Source organism: Periplaneta americana, chromosome 5 (assembly GCF_040183065.1).
Source record: "Periplaneta americana isolate PAMFEO1 chromosome 5, P.americana_PAMFEO1_priV1, whole genome shotgun sequence".
NCBI lineage: Eukaryota > Metazoa > Arthropoda > Insecta > Blattodea > Blattidae > Periplaneta > Periplaneta americana.
In genome coordinates this window covers 188,510,019-188,532,861 of record NC_091121.1, presented here as the reverse complement: position 1 = coordinate 188,532,861, position 22,843 = coordinate 188,510,019, and the positions used below count along the sequence as shown (strand labels likewise).

The 22,843-nt window shown below is 35.0% G+C and overlaps 1 protein-coding gene across 1 annotated transcript in view; it reads left to right on the top strand.

Moving 5' to 3' along the window:
• The first annotated feature begins 10,218 nt into the window (after positions 1 to 10,218).
• Positions 10,219 to 22,843, top strand: part of LOC138700455 (uncharacterized) — a 107,838-nt gene continuing 95,213 nt past the window's right edge. Inside the window, exon 1 of the mRNA XM_069827067.1 lies at positions 10,219 to 10,326. The gene's annotated coding sequence lies outside the window, so the exon portion shown is untranslated. The remainder of the gene's footprint in view (positions 10,327 to 22,843) is intronic.

Below are 22,843 nucleotides of genomic sequence, written 5' to 3'. Positions count from 1 at the left end.
CCCTTCCCAAGGAGATGACTATAATGGTAATAGTGTAACGATGTGAAGCGATGAAGCTGTAACATTAATAGTAGCGTTGACACCTTAGCATCACCATTTAATTAATTCGTTACGGACGTGGTGATCAGGCATACATGTAGACATGCGCTTGAATATTCAGCGAGGTGAGTGCAAAGTTAGCTAATATCCTTCACTCATGTGACGGGGAAGGAGCGGCATGTTTAATTAAAGCCACTAAATCTATTGGCGTAGGAGGTCAGGATGTGCTCCAGTTTCAGGGCCCTTAGAGGTCACCAGGGTCTTGCTACTTTGGAGCAGATTGCGAAATAGGGAGGATTTCATCGACAAACTTGGACGACTCAGTTTGCTCCTCAAAGTGTTAGTGGAATCACTTTGAGAATTTTCCATCCTAATTCATTTCTTCCTAATTCATTTCCTTTTTTCTTTCTACTTCTTTACTACTTTAATTTCGTATTATCGTTCATCTATACCTTTTTAACCGTTTTCCTTGAATTTCTTATCTCTTTCTTAATTATTTTTGTTCGTTTCATCCTCTCCTTTCATACTTTTATTATAAGAGACTAAGGGAGGGTATTGTCGGATACCATTTTGATGTTTCAAAATAAAGATAATTGAAAAAAGTTAGAACTGGAATTACTTAGTATTATAATAACCTCTTGCGGTTCCTGCAGATTGTACATAAGTATTACGTAATTCACATAATATGTATTTGCTGCATAACTTGCAAAGACAAAACAGAAATAATATCATCACTGACAGAATGGGAAGCTAATGTCGGATACATTAGACATTATTATGTAAGAGGTATGATAATGCATTTAAAATAATATATTACATATCAGAAACTATTACAACAGTGTTCTGTTTAGCCAACTGATATGCAAGCCTTTTAACATCATTTCTGGTTCATCCAAAATATTTTCTCTCCATCATTAACACATAGTCAACTAGCTTCTCTTCAAGTGAAGCTGGGAGTATTGGTTTTCGTCCAAGTTTCGATTTAACGGCTTTGGTGGGCTCAGAGTTGGACCGTACATAATCAAATAATGTTGATCGAGGTACATTGAATCTTTTGGAAGCAGCCAGATAGCCCATTCTTTTCTCCCGTACTGCGACAATGGCATTTACCATATCTTCAGACTTCCATTTTTTTAGACTGAATCTCTTTTTTCTTTTACTTTAGGCATCTAAAAATATCAGAAGAAGAAACAATTCGTTACTTCATAATATTCGATTAATTAGAAAATTAATTACTTACATTAATTAAAAATACCCATGAGTAAAAATGTAGTGGTTTGTTATAGAAAACATATAAATGGGTTTAAGGCAGCTTTTATGTAGCGAGCAGCATTGAAAGACAGCCGACAATGCCCTCGGCTAGTATCCGACATTGCCCTCAGCTAGTATCCGACATTGGCCGACTCTTCACAAACAGTAAAACAAGCCAGCTGCATGAAACATGTTGTCGATAGCATTTCTGCAATTAGAGAATTAAGAAGCCTTATCTATGGTATATCAAACAGTGAATACCATGTTTTGTAAATATAAGAATAACTTGTAACGAATAAATCACATTACTTACCCTCAAAAAGTTTTTTTTTTTTTTTGCAGACACGTTGAAAACACGCTATTCACACACAGCGACGCACTCAACAGTAATGGCTATTCTTACAGATGTTCGTCTACTTGTAGAGAACGTAATGCATTATTTTCACATCAGATTGCACCATTCGATGGAAAAAAAATATGTTATTCGAGATTATCCGACATTACCAGACCTATCCGACAATCCCCTCCCTTACTCTACTAGCCATACCCGTGCGCTTCGCTGCACTTGTTAGAAATAAATATAGACTTAAATCTAAATACAGTTTTGTAATTGCTTAGTGAATAATAGCTTTTTGTATGTTTTAAGTCATTTGCTTCTGAATCATTTTCAAAGTTGTATTTAAAACTATGAATTTATTATATTCAGAGACCGGAACATTGGCAGTATGCCTTTTTAAATATGTTAAATCTATCTTCATTTTGCAAGCAAATCTGTATGAATTGTACCTTTGTGATTGAAACGTCACAGTTTTATGTTGCCCTTTTCTGCCTTTTTTAATATAAGTGCCTAATTTACAAAATAAATCCTTTTTTTGCCTTTATTTGATTATTTATCTATCATTCATTAATTTATTATTAAAAATTGCCTACAGATTTATTTTAATTTATTTCTATAACCGCTACAATGAAAGTGACTTCACCGAATGTATATTATTGTCTTTCAGTCAGTTCATATTCTCTTTGCAACAATGAGTGCTGCCGTGCAAAAATGTGTAACAGTAAGCGTTTTGATTATCGCTTGTGTTTATTTGACAAGGCAACAATGAGTGCGGGTCTAACGTTATTTTTAACGGTTATTTTTCTTTCAGTTTCATTGCGAGGTTGTTGCAGCTATAGTCCCGTCGCTCTAATTTCCGGCAGCCAATCGCGTTGCAGGTCGGCTACATTTAAACGTGTGCGTCTTGTGATTCTCTTATGAAGACGTTATTCATTTCCTAAGACTGGATAAATACTTAATATAATCGCCCGCCATTTTGGCTCTTTCGTTGGCGTTCGCAGAAAGCACACGAAGACGTTATTTGCCGCTCAATTATTTGCTGAATTACAGTGCGTTTGATTTATTATCATAGGAGCTACGACATGATAATGTTTAACGGTGCCAAATAGATTCCTCGTATGGTAGCTCGGCAACGAAAGAACAAAAATGGCGAACGATATGACCTACCTAGACTTTATAGAGCCTTCACTTCCTAAGACGTAAGCAAAGAGGAGGAGTCACGCCGGGGATAATAGCGTCGCGACTATAGCTAAATATTTCATATCGCAACGTATCAGTACAACAAAACACAAAAATGCACTTTCCAAGTCTACTGAGAAGAAATTTCTTTGTTTCCTTCAGTAATTGCAACATCGTGACGAAAAGCTCAATTTGCATTCGACTAATGTAAAGTATTTCTTGCTGCCGAAATCCCTTTGTGGAAAGTGCAAGGTTTTGGGTCTAGTGCAAGGTTTTTGTAATTGCCTTTTATTACGTATTTTAGATATTTATAATGCCTTTTTGCCTGCCTATTTTAGCTATTTATTATGCATTTTTGCATGCCTATTTTAATGATTCATAATGCCTGAACTTCCGGTCTCTGGTTATTATCATGCAATACTTTCTGGAATTGTTCAGTCAATTCTACTTTTAAGAATGATATTATATTAGACCCAGGGGCGGACGCAGGATTTTTTTTCGGGGAGGGATTCGAGGAGATAGTAAAAATGGAGTAATAAGAAATAAGTTTATATACTCACAATTTTTTTCTGAGTCACAAATATTTACAAGTTGGCCTGAGTAGCGTAGTCGGTAGAGCCTTCTGTGCTGGAAGTTGCGGGTTCTATCCCAACTCAGCTCGATGGCATTTAAGTGTGTTTAAAAGCGACAGGCCTCATATCAGTCGATTTACTGGCATGTAAAAGAAGTCCTGAGGGAAAAAATTTCGGCACACCGGCGATGCTGATATAACCTCGGCAATTGCGAGCGTTGTTAAATAAGCCATAATTTTTTTATTTTAACATTTACAATGACTGCAATACAAAAACAATGACAGAATGACATTTACAGAAGAAGGCGACGAGGCTTCTTAGACATTTCATCCAGTACTTCTTGAGCTTTTACTTCTACATTTTTATGTATATACATCAAGGCCAGTGCATTTAATCTGTCTGCTCCCATCGTGCTCCTCAAGTAAGTCTTCAAATACCGCAAAGTTGAGAACGACCGTTCTGGTGTTGCTGTAGTTACAGGCAACGTGCAGAAAAGTTTCAGCGCCTTGCGAGTGCAGGGAAAAATAATTTCATTGCATCTGTTCAAAGATGATATAAAATCAGTAGGTATTAGGTGAAGACTTTTCTGATCTAGGAAATTTCTTCTCCACATCTTGAATTCATTGAAGAAAGACTCTGGTGATGCATCAACATCATTGCGCCACTGATCACTATAGCCTCAACAGTAGTTTCTAAATCTTCATCTGATGCTCGCACTGTGTTTTTAGGCAGAAAAGTTTGTATGGACTTTAGGATTCCCTTATGATTTAAAAACCTGTCCTTGAGCTGACTAATGAAATAATCTAAGAAGGGAAGGAAAATTAAAAGCCTAAAATACTCTTCATGACTCTCTGTCTTCAAGTAAGAATGCTGTGTTTGTTTTCCTGCAGTTCTTGGAATTTAACATTTTAGCAAAGAGAATTTACGTGGAAAACTCTCTAATTCCTATGTACATTCACGAATTAAAATTAATATTATTTTTGTTTCTTGTTTCGCATTTTTCTCAAAATTTCGGGAGGGGATATATCCCCTTAATCCCCCCCCCCCTTGCATCCGCCCCTGATTAGACCTAATATACAATTGGTCAGCGTCTGAAATGAAATATACTTGTAAGAACTGAAGGCTCGTACTCTCAGCTGCAAGAAGACTTCCAAATAAATGATAAGCTTATGCATGAACTTCACCCTAAATGATGGCGTAGAATTGACTTTATGTATTTCTTTTGCACCAAACGAAGTTACTTGGAATAAGATGTTGTACTATTTTATATTATTTAAAAAGTGTGTTTATAACGGATGTACTACGATAAGTAAGGTTTCAATTGGTTCTGGGAGCTCTTGAATCTCAGGAGGAACAACTTTTACAAAGCGCAAATAATCAGTTTGGCTCGTTACACCATATTTTGCATTCCATTTATTGCATAGTTTATTCATTTTAATTCAAATGAGCATAGTTATAGTCCCGTCGCTCTAATTTCCGGCAGCCAATCGCGTTGCAGGTCGGCTACATTTAAACGTGTGCGTCTTGTGATTCGCTTATGAAGACGTTATTCATTTCTTAAGGCTCTATAAATACTTAATATAATCGCCCGCCATTTTCGCTCTTTCGTTGGCGTTCGCAGAAGCACACGAGGACGTTATATGCCGCTCAATTATTTGCTCAATTACAGTGCCTTTGATTTATTATCATAGGAGCTACGACATGATAATGTTTAACGATGTGGCAAATAGATTCCTCGTCTGGTAGCTCGGCAACGAAAGAACAAAAATGGCGAACGATACTATATACCTAGACTTTATAGAGCCTTCACTTCCTAAGACGTAAGCAAAGAGGCGGAGTCACGCCGGAAATAACAGCGTCGCGACTATAGCTAAATATTTCATATCGTAACATATCAGTACAACCAAACACAAAAATGCACTTTCCAAGGCTACTAGGAAGAAGATTTCTTTGCTTCCAACAGTAATTGCAACATCGAGACGAAAAGTTCAATTTGCATTCGACTAATGTAAAGTTTTCTTGCTGCCGAAATCCCTTTGTGGAAAGTGCAAGGCTGTGGGTCTAGTGAAAGGTTTTTGTAATTGCCTTTTATTGCGTATTTTAGCTATTTATAATGCCTTTTTGCCAGCCTATTTTAATGATTCATAATGCCTAAACTTCCGATCTCTGGTTATTATCGTGCAATACTTCCTGGAGTTTTTCAGTAAATTCTACTTGTCTATTAGACCTAATATACAATTGGTCACCGTCTGAAAAGAAATATACGTGTAAGAACTGAAGGCTCGTACTCTCAGCTGGAAGAAGATTGCCAAATAAATGATAGGGGAGAGTCGGGTAGTATCGGACATCGGGTAGTATCGGACAGTGCGTTTCTTTCATCTACCACCATATGGTAGTACCTGAATGACATAGTTACGTTTCTCTATGCGACATCACAGAAACGTAACCATGTCAATCAGGTACTAGCATCGTGTTACAGATGAAAGAAACTCACTGTCCGATATTACCCGATGTCCCATACTACCCGACTCTCCCCTAAGCCTATGCTTGAACTTCAGTTTAAATGATAGCGTAGAATTGACTTTATGTATTTCTTTTGCATTAAACGATGCCACTTGGAATAAGATGTTGTACTGTTTTATATTATTTAAAAAGTGTGTTTGCAACGGATGTACTACGATAAGTAAGGTTTCAATTGGTTCTGGGAGCTCTTGAATCTCAGGAGGAACAACTTTCACAACAGCGCAAATAATCAGTTTGGCTCGTTACACCATTTTTTGCATTCCATTTATTGCATAGTTTATTCATGTTAATTCAAATGAGCATATTTAATATTTGGATTATAAAATAATGGAATGCTAAGCTAACGTGCTATGACTGCATACAAAATCAATACGCTCTCGTTGTTCGTTAATTCTCTGAGATGAAAATGAATGTGGCACATAAATATTATTTTAAGAAACACAGGAAATAAATATGGGTAAATTATGAGCGCAGGAACACTATTTCGTGACACTTTTTAAAATAACTCAGTTCCAGCGAGCTCAATGTTAAAATATTAATTTTTACTCCATAGGCCTATATGCTGTATTTTTAGTCCTGGGAAAATACTCATCTTTACGACAAAACTCTTAAAAATACTATTATTTTCTGTAGACAAAAAGAAACTGAAGTGTGTAAAATTAGAGTATTTCATATGGACCAACTATAGTTTAAATAATCAAGTAATATAATATTGCGACAGGATATAAAGTTTTCTGTGAGTAAGAATCTATTTTAATTTACGTATCCTCGATTCACTGAGGAGTTACCATAATAGCATGTAGCATTATGTGCATCTAGAGACCACACTTTCAAATGGTGAAATAATAATTATACAAATCGGTTAAGTAACTTCTAAGATTACTTCATACAAACACACAAACATTCTCTGTATGTTAATATTGATAAACTGTATATACTCCCATGATACAATAAGTATACTTACTTACTTACTTACTTACTGGCTTTTAAGGAACCCGGAGGTTCATTGCCGCCCTCACATAAGCCCGCCATTGGTCCCTATCCTGAGCTAGATCAATCCAGTCTCTACCATCATATCCCACCTCCCTCAAATCCATTTTAATATTATCTTCCCACCTACGTCTTGGCCTCCATAAAGGTCTTTTTCCCTCCGGCCTCCCAACAAACTCTCTATATGCATTTCTGGAATCGCCCATACGTGCTACATGTCCTGCCCATCTCAAACGTCTGGATTTTATGTTCCTAATTATGTCAGATGAAGTATACAATGCGTGCAGCTCTGCGTTGTGTAACTTTCTCCATTCTCCTGTAACTTCATCCCCCTTAGCCCCAGATATTTTCCTAAGAACCTTATTGTCAAATACCCTTAATCTCTGTTCCTCTCTCAGAGTGAGAGTCCAAGTTTCACAACCATACATAAGAACCGGTAATATAACTGTTTTATAAATTCTAACTTTCAGATTTTTTGACAGAAGACAAGATGACAAAAGCTTCTCAACGGAATAATAACAGGCATTTCCCATATTTATTCTGCGTTTACCATGTACCAAATCTTATAACCTTTTTCCTTTGCTGTGGTCGTGCCGGAGAATCAGTCCCATTCCGAGGCTTATCATACAGTAAGTATATACGTATAAAATAGTGTCAAATGAATAGCTTCCGTTTGTTGTTGTGCAAGGCCCCTTATAGACGAAGTCATTTGTTTTCATTTCATTATAGCCTATTAGCACAGTCTAGTATATACAGTCACGAAGCTTGAGTAGTGAGGGTGCTAGGAAAAAAGACTGTGCAGGTACTATTTCGCATTGTCTGTAATGAGGCGATATTAGCAATCCTAGTGGTTAGCAGCTATCTATGGATGCCTATTTACTACGTATTGAGCTTCGTGACTATATATACTAGACTGTGCTATTAGTCTGAGATAAAACGCATAGTTATTTTAAAACTCGTGTATATCTTTAATTATCAGTCCTATCAAAATTTTGAATAGAATGAAACTTATCGGAAATCATTTTTAATGAAACTTTTCTTATGTAATATTCTTTATAAAAATAAAAAATAAGCGAGATATTTCGATTTATTTCAGGCCCCCTTATAACCTCCCTTTTAAATAAAGTATTTTGAATGCCATATAACCTAAAATCCAAGTTAGAACAAACTTAATTTATACTCCAATTTTCATATAAATCAGTTCAGCCAATGTCGCGTGAAAAGGTAACACACATCTAGACAGACATACAAAGAAAAAAATTTAAAAAAGCTGTTTCTGGACTCAGGATGGTTAATTATACATGTTGGCACCAATTGTTTTTGAAAAAGCGAAAATTACGAGAAAAAGTTTGGTTACAGATTTATTATTAGTATAGATTTCTGCATTTTTGTTCATTTCTTCTGTCAATCTCCACACGCTTGCTTGAAATTGATCCCTAATTCCTTTTGTAAGATTTCACTTTCTGTTCTACGAATCATTGTTTATTTATCTTTGTCTGTCTGCCTCTTTTTTAAACATATATTTTCTCTTTATCCTTTTATTCTATATCAATTATTTCTTATTTTAATTGCTCCTTGTTTTATTTCTCATGTTGCTTTTACGCTTTTCTCTTATATAAATTTTCAATTTATTCTAGTTGTATGTTTAATGACAATCCTTATATTTAATCTTTCCCTCATTTCCTTCTAATTCAATTTAGGTTTTTATGTCTTTTTTCGCTTCTTATTTTCTTTCTTCCTGTTTTTCTTTCTTTCTTTCTTTCTTTCTTTCTTCCATTCTTTCTTTCTTTCTTTCTTTCTTTCTTTCTTTCTTTCTGTCTTTCTTTCTCTCTCTCTCTTTCTTTCTTTCTTCCTTTCTCTCTCTTTCTTTATTTCTTTCTCACTTCCTTTCTTTCTCTCTTTCTTTCTTTCTTTCTTCCATTTTTTCTTTCTTTCTTTCTTTCTTTTTTTCTCTCTTTCTTTCTTTCTTCCTTTCTCTCTCTTTCTTTATTTCTTTCTCACTTCCTTTCTTTCTCTCTTTTTCTTTCTTTCTTTCTTTCTTTCTTCTTTTCTCTCTTTCTTTCTTTATTTCTTTTTCTCTGTCTTTCTTTCTTTCTTTCCTTCTTCCTTTCTTCCTTCCCGCCTTTCTTTCTCTCTTACTTTCTTTCTTTCTTCCTTTCTCTCTCTTTCTTTCTTTCTTTCTTTCTTCCATTCTTTCTTCCTTTCTTTCTTTCTTTCTCTCTTCCTTTCTTTCTTTCTTTCTTTTTCTCTCAATTTTTTCCTTCCTTTCTCTATTTTTCTTTCTTTCTTTCTTTCTTCCGTCCTTTCTTCCTTTCTCTTTCTTTCTTTTTCTCTTCCGTCCTTTCTTCCTTTCTCTCTCTTTCTTTCTCTCTTTCTTTCTTCCTTTCTCCCTTTCTTTCTTTCTTTCTCCCTTTCTTTCTTTCTTTCTTCCTTTCTCTCTTTTTCTTTCTCTCTCTTTCTTTCTCTCTCCCTTTCTTTCTTTCTCATTTAGTTATTTCTGTTTATACTATCTCTGTTCTTTCAAATGTCATGTTTTATTTAACGACGCTCGCAACTGCAGAGGTTATATCAGCGTCTCCGGATGTGCCGGAATTTTGTCCCGCAGGAGTTCTTTTACATGCCAGTAAATCTACTGACATGAGCCTGTTGCATTTAAGCACGTTAAATGCAATCGACTTGGCCCGGGATCGAACCCGCAACCTTTGTTCTTTCAATGCTTCTTTCTTTCTATTCCTTAATGTGAATTCTTTTTATTTTTGTCACCATCTATTGTTTTTCTTTTCTTCACATATTATTGCTCATCTTGTACTTGTCTTTCTTTTTCCTTTGTTTTCTCTCTCTCTATTAATTGTTTTTCTTTTCTATATTCATCATTTACTTTCTTTTGTTATCCCCTCTTCCTCTTTCTTTACTTCAGTGTTTCCTCTTCTTACTTGTTTACTTGTTCTTTTGAGTAATTCTGTTTATTTATTTCTGTGTCTATTGCTCTATTCTTATTCAACTCCTTCCGCAATGTCTGGCAGTCTTTCTGTTTTTCCTCTAGTTACTTTTTCACTTATATATCGTTTTTTATTTCTTTTTTTCCTCTAAAATTCTTGTTCCTATGTTTTCTAACTCTATTCCCCTCTTTATTTATCTCTTTCTCTTATTTTCTTTCCTTTATCTTGTTTCTCTTTCTTTCTATTAACGTCCTTCTCCATGTCACCTCTCTTTCTCCCTAAAACTATCTGAAAAACGTTTTATTTTGCATATCCACTTTTATACTTTCCTTTCACAAGTAGTGATGTTGGCGAATCCTGTCTTTTGTTTTCAGTCTTGTAAAAGGGGCGCTATTTTATGCAGGACTACCAGTAAAGAGGGCGGAAGGTTGTGACACTTGCTGAGGTCGAAACTGGAAGTCGGGAAGTTTCCTCGAACTGTCGGCCGTCCAGCACGGTAAGCTTTCAGCGCGCAGACATCAAAGTGCTGCCTAACTTAATTTCGGTGTCAGTTCCATGTAGACGACTGATTCACTTTCTCATGGAAAACTTGTAACAGATGCTCCAGCTCCGCGCGTACAATTAAATCTTCCTGTTATAGAAATAAAGAATGTTCTTGGGAAGCTGGTTCTTTAAGGAAAGAGGCAATATAAGCCGGTGATATAACAGTACTATGATTACTGCAAAATTACGAAATTAAATCGCATATAAAATGGAAGTACTTCAAGAAAACCTGCTTTAAAGCTCGTTTCTCATCCAAGTCTCTATCCAGAGTTTTGAAGAGCCTAGTATCAAAGACGGAGATACGCCATTTTCATCGAAATTTAGTTAAGGATCGATCCTTATAGAGTGGATCGGGGGAAGATGCCTGACTTTTTCTTTGATTGAAAATTTAATCAATTTTGAATCTTGCGTGCACTACTTTTAACACTTGAATATAAGTAGTAGTAGTAGTAGTAGTAGTAGTAGTAGTAGTAGTAGTAGTAGTAGTAGTAGTAGTAGTAGTAGTAGTAGTAGTAGTAGTAGTAGTAGTAGTAGTAGTACGTTTATTTTGCCTGGCAGAGTTAAGGCCATGAGGCCATCTCTTCCACTCAACCATGTTTCAATAATACAAATACATGAGATACAAAATTTGATTACAAAGCAACACAAAAGAGAATAACTTAGGAATTACATAAAATATAGTAGGAAATTACAATAGACAAGATCAGTTACATAATATATAAAATAAAGTAGAAAATTACACATAATCAAAATCAGTTACATAGCATAAGGGGAATACACACACAAACACACAATTTATAAGATCTAAAATGCCCGAGACAAATTGGACGATTAATTTACTTGAGATATATTATTCAGTTAATATACTAATTGGAGAATACATATGGGTGACAAGACATAAAATGTTGATTAGCAAAGTCCTACTAAATGGCACACAAACACAAATGATTAAGTAATATATAAAGATAATAAAAGAAAAAGAAAAGAGAAAAAAAAAGAAGAAGAGAGAGGAGAGAAAAAAAATAACAACTTGGTAATTTAAGACTATTTAGAAACTTCCGCAAGAGTCTAGTTCTGTTCATTAAAGACATTTCTAAGTAGAGTGTACTTAAAACATTTTAGACTCCGACTGCTCCTGATTTCCTGTGACAAGGAATTCCAGGAACGAGCTGTGTGTATTGTGAAGGAAGCAGAGTAGAGAGATGTTTGATGGAGTGGAATTGATAGAACATGGTTATGCTGCGAACGTGTATCACGGTTGTGGTGGGATGCTAAAAGTGTGAAGCGAGGAACTAGGTAAATAGGTGTGGAATTATTTAAAATCTGATACAGCAAACAGAGGGAATGAACTGAACGTCTCTCCCGTAAACGAAGCCAAGATAATTGAAGGAAATTCTCGGAGATATGATCATAGCGACGGCTGTTAAAAATGAAACGAACACAAGCATTATGAACACGCTGAAGCCTCAATGACAATTCAACACTAAGATCACTATACAAAACGTCGCAATAGTCAAAGTAAGGCATCACCAGGGTCTGTATCAAGATCTGTTTCAGTTTAGAAGGAAAGAAATTGTTCAGTCTTTTCAGAGAATGCAAGATTGAGTAGGGGAGAGTCGGGTAGTATCGGTCATCGGGTAATATCGGACAGTGAGTTTCTTTCATCTACCACACGATGATAGCACCTGATTGACATGGTTACGTTTCTGTGATGTCGCATAGAGAAACGTAACCATGTCATTCAGGTACTACCATGTGGTGGTAGATGAAAAAAACGCACTGTCCGATACTACCTGATGTCCGATACTACCCGACTCTCCCCTAATTGATTAACTAGCGGACTTACTCGTGTTAATTATGTAAGTCTGTGTGGCTTACAGCTGTTTCGGTGCTTCATCACCATCCTCAGAGCCTACTAGATCTCGGCGTCATCTCGAACTTCTCTCAACACACAGATCAATTTCAGTACACACACACTATTTGACTCCACTATTCAATCCACCTTTCAACAATCAAACTCACCCACATAACAGGCAGAGAAGTTCGAGATGACGCCGAGATCTAGTAGGCTCTGAGGATGGTGTGATGAAGCACCGAAACAGCTGTAAGCCGCACAAATCTTACATAATTAACACGAGTAAGTCCGCTAGTTAATTAATTACTGAAAATTTAAGATATTGTTCATTTAGTTTTGAATTTAATATTGAAATATCAAAGTGTGGAAGTATTTTGAAACGATATTTTTGGTACAAAACAGAAAACATTAATTATCTTGTTTTACTGATACAGGTTTTCTTCTTACCTGCACTGTAGGCATCTTTCTCCGATAGTCGGGTAAGATGGCAAATGGAATTAACACATTTACTGATGTATGTATTTTACCTGAACTTGGTTTGACACATGTATATAACAAAATTGACTTAATCTAAAGCTCATGGATACTTTTTCACTCGTTTATCAGTAACACAGTCATTGCACAGATTTTATTGCCGTGTGCAAGACTCGTGAAATCACTTCTTGCACACAATGGATTCAATCCAGTATTGTCATCATTATTTTTTAGGAGGTGTTTAAGGGTACGGTAAGGAATCCCGTATGCTTGCGATGCTCTAAAACGGTTCATACCCCCTGTTATAACATGTTTCATCGCAAGTTGAAGACTGTCCTCAATCCACTGACTTCTATCAGAGGATCTTACGTAATGTTTACACATTCCCTGCAATAAAACAAAAAATAAAAAATCTTGCAACAAGTTGCCATCTTACCCCGAAAAAAGTGATCATCTTCCACAAGTATCGGGGTAAGATGCCTAGTGCTGTGACGCAATCTAAGATGGCGGAACAAGGTCGTTGGTTGTTAACAATACAAACTTTAGAACCTTTACTACAATATCCATTACAAAGGTTTGACAGTTATTACGAGTTCAAGGATGTATTAAAACTTTAACATACCTTTGCAATTATTTTATAGCAGAAAAATGAGCCGTTTTCTTGCTTTTCTTCTTCTCACAACAAGAACACGTGGCAAAATGAGTTAGCTTCCACTCTACAAACATTCAACTGTCTCAGTGATCATAAAGACATGCGCGTGGCGTTCTCTCTTGGAAGAATGTGAAACTACAAAGAAATAAGCATCTTCTCCCGATAGTCATCTCCCCCCGATTCGCTCTAGTATTTTTCGCGATCTTTCCCAGTCTGTGGACCTTTTATTTCAGAATCTGATATTTACATGCTTTTGTGAACGTTAAAATATGTTGTTACTTTAAAAATAATCGGACACGTCCATGCATAGTTTATTTCAAATGAAGACATGGCCATTTCAGCAATCCGATTGCTGGAAATGGCTTAAAACTGTCATGACGACCATTCATGTTTACATTCTGAGGAGTTTGATTGTTTTAATGATTACGTTCCCTTTTATATCGAAATTGTATAAAAATATAAGAATTTTGGGTCAGCTTCAGTACAATATGGCGCGCAATACGTTGTAGGGTACGCCTTAAATGACTAGAAAACGTAAATTTAATCCTGTACAAACGGAAACGTGCTAAAGGAAAAGATTGTAAATTAATCCTTCACCAATTAAAATAGGGGTCAAAGTAAACCCAGAGAAACTTGCGGATGTTCAGAAGTTACTAAGTAAACACTTCGGAAGTGAGTGGAAAGAAAACCCCTGTCTTCAGTGGTATAGTACTGTAATCCAGAGTTCTGATAAAAATGTAGACACTCATCATGAATGTGCTTGTTTTGAAGACCCTTTGAATGAACCACATGTTATCTGTCGAGAATTGCAGTAAAATAAGTATTATAGAATTGAATTGAAATAACATTTTAAATTTAATTTTCTAAGTTTTCGAGTTAAATATTCGTTTTAGAATAAAATAATAACTTCCATAGGATTTTCTCACATTTATCGTGATTTTGGGATGTAAGTTTCAAAAATGTACACTTGCATCTTCGTTTGTTTCAAAAACGGAAAAAAGTCAATCTTGGTTTCAAAAGTGAACAATGTCATTTCTAAGTTTGTTTTGAACTGCTTAAACTAATATTTTTAAGCGGAGACCTGAATTATTTTGTTAATGAAATTGCTAAAATGACAAAAAATGTTTCATACCTTATAACAGTGGTGGCAAAAATGTGACTCACGAGCACATTGTGACTCGCAATGATAGCTGTGCATTTCTCTTGCTTCCTACCGCCCCCAACCCCCACCCTCTCACCGGAGTGAAACTCCGTTCCATTTGTATTTGTCTCTGACCTGCGAGTGGCGTATCGTCGCAATATCTCTCTCGAAACCATGTACCTCTACAAAAACGAAAGTTTCAAGTAGGATGGGAGGACGCATTTTTTTTGCTGCCAATATGATGAGAATATTAAATGTATGATTTGTTCACAAGTGTTACGAGGAACACGGTTGTATAACATAAAACAGCATTATACTACCTACATATCACTGATGAAACATTAAAAGATGAAGTGTTATTATTATTATTATTATTATTATTATTATTATCTCTGTACGTCGATCATTTTCAGCAGATGTACGAATAATGCGGTTAGATCTTCAATTTAAACACACCGATTTACAATGTGATGTTAAATGAAAGCTAGATGTAAGGACTTGACAAATGTTGAACTTTTCAAATCTTTGCCAATAAATAAATATCCGAAGCTTCGTTCTTTCGCTTGCTCTGTTGCAGACATGTTCGCTACAACTTATGTTTATGCAAATTATTTTCAACAATGAAAATAGTAAAAACCAAATTTAGATCACGACTGACAAATACCTTAGTGATCAACTACGACTGGCAGTAAGTGACAAAATTCCTGATTTTGAAACTCTGTCGCAGAGACATTCTGAAGACAGTTAATTTTAGGTTGTGATAATGTGTCCTATGTTTTCTTGTTCATTTCTTTCTTCGTTACACGTACTAAATATTAGTTTGTAGCCTTGTACTGTAGAAAATTATATTTAAGTGCTTAACGTAAGGTAAATGAAATCCGTTAATATGTCAGACAGTTGCTTCACTTCCCCTTCGGTTGTCCGGCACCCTCCATAGGTGCTATGCACGTTGCAGGTTACACAGTGGCTCGGCGCACGATTACATTTTCGCCACTGCTGCCTTATACTATAAGTTAACGTAGTGAAACAAAAATATTACTCTACTGACAAATAATGAATATGGCTCTTATCCATCCTTGATATGAGACTCTTCAATTGAACTGTGATCTTTAGCGAGAAACCGATAATTCATTTACAACGCAGTGAGTTTGGAAGTTTTAATGATTACGTTCCCTTTCATTTTGAAATTGTATTAAAATATAAGGATTCTGGGGAAACTTGAATACAGAATGACGCATGTCTCTCGCTTAAAAAACACAGGACAATTCGAGAAAAACGGGATACACTAAATCTTTATAGAAGAAGCAAATTTTTTTAAGGAATAGAATCCAGGCCAGTAGGATTTGTAGTTAAAACAGTACCATCTAGACAAAGAATGAATACACTTTAAATCACACTTATTTGCAATCGTATTGTTCTTATAGGTAAAAATGTGAAACTTCGCTAATTCAAGTCGAAAAATTGTCTCTCCTTTCTGTTTTGTAAATCATACATATCTAACTGTATATATAAATAAAGTAATGCGTCAGCTCTAACATCAATTCTGCTGCTGAGAATGAAATAAAAAAAAATGTAACTTACTGGGTTTAATAAATTTATGAAGCGAAATGCTGCCATGTCATTTAGCAAACTCGTCGGACATGTTCCTACGACATCTGCTGGTGGTACACATGCAGCTGTGGCATATACACGGTCCAGGGAAACGCGGAACATTGTAACAAATAATTGCTCCACTTTTATTTTTCTAGTTTCCTCGACACTTCAGCTATTTCCTCTAAAGTAAAAGCAATTCTGAAAAATCTGTAACTTACTCTTTCTCTGTTCCTATATTAATGAATAGTGACGTCAAATTTCTTGACATAGGTGATTAAAATAGTTTTAATAATAATAATAATAATAATAATAGTAATAAATTTTATTTTATTTATTTATTTACTGTAGTTTATTGTGCAAATATAAATGACACTCAAGAGGAAATTAAACGCAGAATAAATATGGGAAATGCGTGTTATTATTCGGTTGAGAAGCTCTTATCATCCAGTCTGCTGTCCAAAAATCTGAAAGTTAGAATTTATAAAACAGTTACATTACCGGTTGTTCTGTATGGTTGTGAAACTTGGACTCTCACTCTGAGAGAGGAACATAGGTTCAGGGTGTTTGAGAATAAGGTGCTTAGGAAAATATTTGGGGCTAAGCGGGATGAAGTTACAGGAGAATGGAGAAAGTTACACAACACAGAACTGCACGCATTGTATTCTTCACCTGATATAATTAGGAACTTAAAATCCAGACGTTTGAGATGGGCAGAGCATGTAGCACGTATGGGCGAATCCAGAAATGCATATAGAGTGTTAGTTGGGAGACCGGAGGGAAAAAGACCTTTAGGGAGGCCGAGACGTAGATGGGAGGATAATATTAAAATGGATTTGAGGGAGGTGGGGTGTGATGATAGAGACTGGATTAATCTTGCACAGGATAGGGACCGATGGCGGGCTTATGTGAGAGCGGCAATGAACCTTCGGGTTCCTTAAAAGCCATTTGTAAGTAAGTAAGTAAGTTTATTGTGCTGTACAACAGCCAGAGGCCAATAACTGTTCGGCACAAAGCATAGTCACAATATGACAAAATTACAATAAAAGTGCATAAATAAAGACAATAATTACGGTTAACGAGAATAATGACATTGAAAGGACGGTATAAAATGGATGACTAAAATACATAAAATAATGATAATTAAAAATAATTGTAATTGAAAATGAAAGGATGGAATCATATAAATGAATAAACTACAAAATGATATAAAAGGTAATAATAATAATAATAATAATAATAATAATAATAATAATAATAATAATAATAATACTAATACTAATTTTTATTTTTTTAAGTAGGTTATTTTACGACGCTGTATCAACATCTTAGGTTATTTAGCGTCTGAATGGGATGAAGGTGATAATGCCGGTGAAATGAATCCGGGGTCCACCACCGAAAGATACCCAGCATTTGCTCAAATTGAGTTGAGGAAAAACCCCGGAAAAAACCTCAACCAGGTAACTTGCCCCGACCGGGATTCGAACTCGGGCCACCTGGTTTCGCGGCCAGCCGTGCTAACCGTTACTTCACAGGTGTGGACTAATAATAATAATAATAATAATAATAATAATAATAATAATAATAATGGTTTTTAAGTAACCCGGAGGTTCATTGCCGCCCTCACATAAGCCCGCCCATTCCGAGGCTTATTTTGAGGTTTCGTAACAAGCTGTTTTTTTACGGTGATGGGTTGTTAGCCCTTCGCCCAACCCCCAAGGTGGAGGACCATCCCTCATCGGCTGTCCACGACTGCTTATTCAATATATTCGCAGCTACCCTCCATATCTGGAGGCCGTCTCCTCGATCCGCAACCTGAGGACGCACCATGCCATGGTGATAGGGACCCACAATAAATGAGATGATGATAATAATAATAATAATAATAATAATAATAATAATAATAATAATAATAATAATAATAGAGAGAAGAATCGAAAAAGGATAGGTGCCCTTGAAAAAGGGGTACCGAGCGGTAACAGCACCTAAATTAATTGTAGATCAACAATATTCTATTTTAAATTTAAATTTTATTTTATTTCAATTTATTTTTGGGGGGCAGCTATCCTCGACATGAATAATTTATTTTTCATATATATTAATAATAATAATAATAATAATAATAATAATAATAATAATAATAATAAAAAATCGGTATAAATATTAAGTGAGATGTACTGTCTGATAATAGATGTTCATATCAGCCGCTTCGTACTAATTGCTAATAAATTAGAGAACAATAATCTAATGCTAATCGAAAACAGACGTGAGAGAAATAGGAAGCTGCTTGGAGTGAAACGAATGAAGATAAGATAAAATACAGTTGTTAAGCATCATGTATTTTATTATCAACAGTAATCTCACTAGAGGTTTTGATTTATCTAGAGAAAATCAGAACTCGAGTGGGATTTAATTGACTATTACACGATTAGAAGAAAGTATATAAAGATTAGAAGTAACACAGTACTCCAATACAATGAAATATTAATTGGCTTATGAAAATACAACTGTCTTCAAATGTATCAACTATCGAACCTGACGATGTCATATCCAGGCCTTGTACACTGGTTTCTGACAAATAAGTATTATTATTATTATTATCATTATTATTGTACCATCTCAACATTACGCTAGATGACAGTAGTGTTTTATGATTATGTTTTCTTGTTACCGGTATCAGTTGTGCCAACTATGGAATCATCATTGAACTCTGTGGACTGTTACTAGTCAAGAAGGCATTGTTGATTCAGTTTCATTTTTATTAAAATGCAACATTCCACTTCAATTATCCGAATCCCAGTAATCAACGTCACTTGACAGATGATTTTTAATATATCTTAATATTAAACAATCTCTGATACGTGACTATCCATAATATCATATAGCAGAAGCTATAACATATCCTAACTAATATACTGTACACAAGTGTTAGAAAAGTTTTAATTAACGACGATGACATAAAAAATAAATATGAATAATTTTAAAAGGAATAATTATTGAATGTACAATTTTCAAATTTGAATGTGGTTGGTGGTTCAATTGATGTTATATTGGACGTGTGCGTAATAGAAGTGGAACTCGTTGATTTAGGCCTACATGGTGTATTCAACTTATTCAGGATTTCCGAATGGTGCTCTTCAGAAGATGCATAGGTATGATCAGTGATTTTTATTAATTCTTGTTCTTGAATGCCAATGCGAGTGATATTTGAAACTGCTGTGCATCGACTGGAGTGATTTGTAATTTTATATATATATATTTTTTTTGACGTCCAGACCAGCGCAGTTTCAAATGTTGGCAAAGAAAGAAACAAATGCTAGGGACGCGATAAAATTAAACAAATGCTAGGGACGCGATAAAATTAAACAAATGCTAGGGACGCGATAAAATTAAACAAATGCTAGGGACGCGATAAAATTGTGCGATAAGCAGCCATGATTGGTTGTAATACGTCCTTTCGTACCGTTTTATTGGTCAAAAGTAGTATGACGTAGTAAGAGTGTAATAGTCAGTCTAACACGATTCCTATTGGTCAGTTGTGTACCAGTACGCTTTTCATTGGCTGAGAGTCTATCACTTGAATCAGTAGAAGACGCAACTTTCCCATCTCAATTCTTCTCTTTTTAATCCCCTTGACAATGCACATGAGTACAGGCTTCAGTTCTCCTAACAAAGGACAAAGTTTACATAATTATCCAGCGGGTTTATCTCTACTTCGTCTATAGTTTCTTTCAGATGTAACATAACAATCTTAACTTTTATACTGTAGTAATGAAACCGAATATGCTTGAGGGGTATCTCATATTTTTTGCTTTTGCGAAAACTTGAGTTAAGTTACCGCTCCCATTATGAAGGTATTGAAAAACTTCGTATTTGTAGTAAACGGTGAACATATCTGAGGATGAAGAAAATCTGTTGTTAAGTCTGAATTACGTCACTGTAGTCATTGACAGAGAAAGGGTTTACCAAAGATCTTGCACGAAGAGAAAATAATGCGGTATAGCATTTGCGGAACATCTGTAAAGCTATTATTGGTGTCAAAACAATTTTATTTATTTATTTTATGACACTTTATCAACTGCTATGATTATTTAGCGTCTGAATGAGATGAAGGTAATAATGCCAGCGAAATGAGTTCAGTAGAGTTGAACAACGATCGAGAAAGCAAGACTAACAGCGCCCGCAAAGCCGAAAAACCGCACGACAGTGTTGCTAACATCGTTGACTACTTGTGAGTGAATGAACTGAACGTTGAAGACATCGGGAGTGGTCAGCTCTTGAACGTCAAGCAGTCTTGAATCGTCATATTTATTTATTTGTTTGTTTGTTTATTTATTTATTTGTTTATTTATGTGTTTATAGCTGGCTACGGACTGGAAGGTCCGGGGTTCGATCCCAGGTGGCGACAGGATTTTTTCTCGTTGCCAAACTTTCAGAACGGCCCCGAGGTTCACTCAGCCTCCTATAAAATTGAGTACCGGGTCTTTCCCGGGGGTAAAAGGCGGCCAGAGCGTGGTGCCGACCACACCACCTCATTCTAGTGCCGAGATCATGGAAAGCATGGGGCTCTACCTCCATGCCCCCCCCCAAGTGCCTTCATGGCATGTTACGGGGATACCTTTACCTTTTACCTTTTTATATTATTTATTTATTTATCTATCCATTTACTTATTTATTCATTTATTTATTCACTTATTCATTAATTCATTTAATTATTTATTTATTCATTTATCCAATTATTTATGTATTTATTTATTTATTTATTCATTTATTTATTTATTTATTTATTTATTGATTTATTTAATTATTTATTCATTTAATTATTTATTCATTTATTAATTTAATTTTTTATTTATTTATTTAATTATTTATTTATTTAATTTTTTATTTATTTACTTACTTATTAACTTATTTATTTATTTAATTATTGATTTATTCATTTATTTATTTATTCTTTTAATTATTTATTTATTCATTTATAAATTTATTTAATTATTTATTTATTCATTTATCCATTTATTTATTTATTTTTTATTTCTTCATTCATTCATTTATTCTGGTGGACATATGGCCATTACGCCTTCTCTTCCACACCACCAGAAATGCAATACAACTACAAGAAAAACCAAACTGAACTTTTATCTGTTTTGTCAACTGTTATATATAATATGCATAAACAATCAAGTAGCCTATTTGAAAAATCATCTCTATCTTTCAGTGTATAACAATCCGTTCCCCAATCTATATTTAATTACTAGGCCTTTTATTAAAAGGCTAGGACTTTTTTTTTTCGTATGTTTCAGATCAAGTGTACAATCTCAAGTAAAAACATATTAAAGCTTTATTTAACGTTATGTTTTATGTTTCTTAGAAATGCAAATTTATTTCAGAATTTTTTTTCTATTTATATAATCACAGGTAATATCTGACAATAGAACCAGAACATTTTGATAACTATGACACTGTTTTATTTTGTCTTTATTGTCTCATTTAAACATTTATAATGTTATTTATTTCAATGATGTATGTTATTCAAAGTTACGAAATCTTTCCATGCCGACCAAATGCTATTTCGAGAATGATGAGCGAGACTTGAAGCGCACGAGAGTGACGAAACGAGACTCGAACGACAAATGCAACGAACACAGCGAGCGAGAGCGGCAGTTACTTTTGTTCGTCTCTGGAGTCTAGGGTCCAGCGCCGAGAGTTATCCAGCATTTGCTCTTAATAGGTTGAGGGAAAGCCTCGGAAAAACCTCAACCAGATAACTTATCCCAACCAGTATTTGAACCCGGGACCGCTCGTTTCATAGTCAGGCATGTTAACCGTTACTCCACAGCTGTGGAGAACAATTTCTTGAACTCATATGCGGTACATAAATATTTCATTTATACATTTATCTTTAGCAGCCTCTGACAGGGCCCATGTGTTACACCATTATTTAGTTATTTAACACTGAAGCTGTGATGTGCACAACTGTTAAAGCGTGACTTCAGCGCCTGGAAACTTGCTAACAGAATTGATGTTCGTCCTTTGCCAATGTGATGTGTGTAGTCTAAAATGGAGCTCCGACGTCTAATTTGTTTTACCGTGGGTATAAATTTATAGTTGTATAGTAGTTAATTCTCTAGTTTCCCTCTTTTGTAAATAATGTGGTTTTTAGTTTAGTAGTAATTAATTTTATGTTGTTGAATTTGTTTTGTAAACAGAATTTTATAGTTTTATGACAAATTGTTTTTATTTTGCAAGCAGTACAATTGAAGAATTATCCCATTATCAGTCAGGCACTTTGCGAATGTACCTTGTCAGTCAATTTGAACATTTTTATGATTTGTACATAATATCTATATATAATTTGAAGTGGAAATTACGGAAAAACGACTGAACGGATTTCAATAAATTACCCCTCATTTTGAATATTTAAACCCAAAGTTTTTTCAGAAAAATTGTAGTTTTGAGTGAAATGTCAATTTTCCTACATCATTTTCCTATTTTCCAAACTCTATCTGTCGTCAGTTTTGAGAACTAATTGCATTTTAGCGCATTTTATAATAAAACAAAACACACACTACAATAAACAATAGGCTATTACATGAAGGCCATGACCTGCAGGATTGCTGACATATTTAGAGCTCAAATTCATAATTTTCATACGAGCGTCTTAATTACCATATTTCTAACTTGAAAGTATTCAAAATTATGGTTATGTGCGAACTGACCTGAATTGTGAGATGTGCGCAGACGCGAAAGTATTGATT